The sequence below is a fragment of the Pongo pygmaeus genome, chromosome 22 (assembly GCF_028885625.2).
Source record: "Pongo pygmaeus isolate AG05252 chromosome 22, NHGRI_mPonPyg2-v2.0_pri, whole genome shotgun sequence".
Taxonomy (NCBI): Eukaryota; Metazoa; Chordata; class Mammalia; order Primates; family Hominidae; genus Pongo; species Pongo pygmaeus.
The window spans coordinates 32,827,491-32,828,706 of record NC_072395.2 but is presented as its reverse complement, the minus strand read 5'-3'; the positions used below and the strand labels follow the sequence as shown (position 1 = coordinate 32,828,706).

General features: G+C 30.1%; 1 non-coding gene across 1 annotated transcript; it reads left to right on the top strand.

Annotated features, from left to right (window-relative positions):
• The first annotated feature begins 720 nt into the window (after positions 1–720).
• LOC129022742 (U6 spliceosomal RNA) lies at positions 721–825 on the top strand. The gene has a single exon (XR_008496539.1). It is a non-coding gene; the product is annotated as a U6 spliceosomal RNA (small nuclear RNA).
• The last annotated feature ends 391 nt before the right edge of the window (positions 826–1,216 follow it).

The following is a 1,216-nucleotide window of genomic DNA, read 5'->3' as shown; positions in this document are numbered from 1 at the left end:
GTTCATGCTTACTATTTAGTTATGCAATGGAATGTTGTTCATGCTTTCTATTTAATTCTGCAATAGAATCAAAGGCACATGTATTAGTATGATATTGTTTTTCTACTTATGTTTCCATTACAATGAAGATTCTAGGTTTTCTGCTATCAATATACAATTGCTGTTTTGGTGCAAACAATGCACAGTGGCTTTACTAAGTCCAAAATAACACTGTGGATTTTTCATCTAGTTTAACTTTTTTGCCTGGACAAAGTTGTTTTAAAGAAAAGACTATAGTAAGAACAAGATAGCACAGAAAGAAATGGAGGTATTTTTTCATTGTTTTTGCATTTGTAAGACATGTAAAATTGTCTGTTGTCATTAAATAAACCTCAGAAAATATATTCGTTTCATTAATATATTTAATTTTCAAGTAATCAGCTTATTGATATTAGTTTAGTAAACGGAACTGTTTCCTCAAATAAAGTTGCTAAATCCATTTACACAACTAAAATCCACGTGAAAGTCAACATTCTCTTTCACCATATTGTTTTATCATGCAAACCTCCAATGGTTAAAAATGTCACCTTCGTGACATAATTCATTTTTTCCCTATCCAGATGGCTTTTGGGGGGTTTTGCAAAGATTTATTTTTATTTTAAAGAGGTGATTAACTGGCCGTCCTCTCAGTGTAGCCCCTGAATCTCAACTATCCTTGTAATAATAATAAAAAGAGATTCTGTGTTCAAGTAGACAGCATATCTACTAAAATTGGAATAATACAGAAAAAGCTGGCATATACCTGCAAAAAATGGCATGCAAATTTGTGAAGCATTCCATATTTTTATTTTCTAATAAAAAGTATGTATTTGTACATTTTTTAGAAAAGGTTGGGCAGGATGATGTCTGATTTGGCTTATATAAGTGAGCTATAGATGAGATAAAAATAATGTAATTCTATGTAAATGAGAACTCATAAAAATGAGGTAATGAAATTTTAAGAAAATTTTCCCGGGTATGTAGTCAAATGTTATTTTTAAAATGATGTATTTTTACCTTTCCTTCACTGTAGAACCCAGTTTGTAAAAAGCACCTTACAAAAAGCACCTTATAAATTCAAAAGACTTCAGATTGCCAATTTTGCATTGCCTAAGTCTATGATATAATTGTTTAATTATTAGTTTCATTTTGTCTGGATAGACTTGATGCTGATATTGACATTTGTAGTCATTTTAGC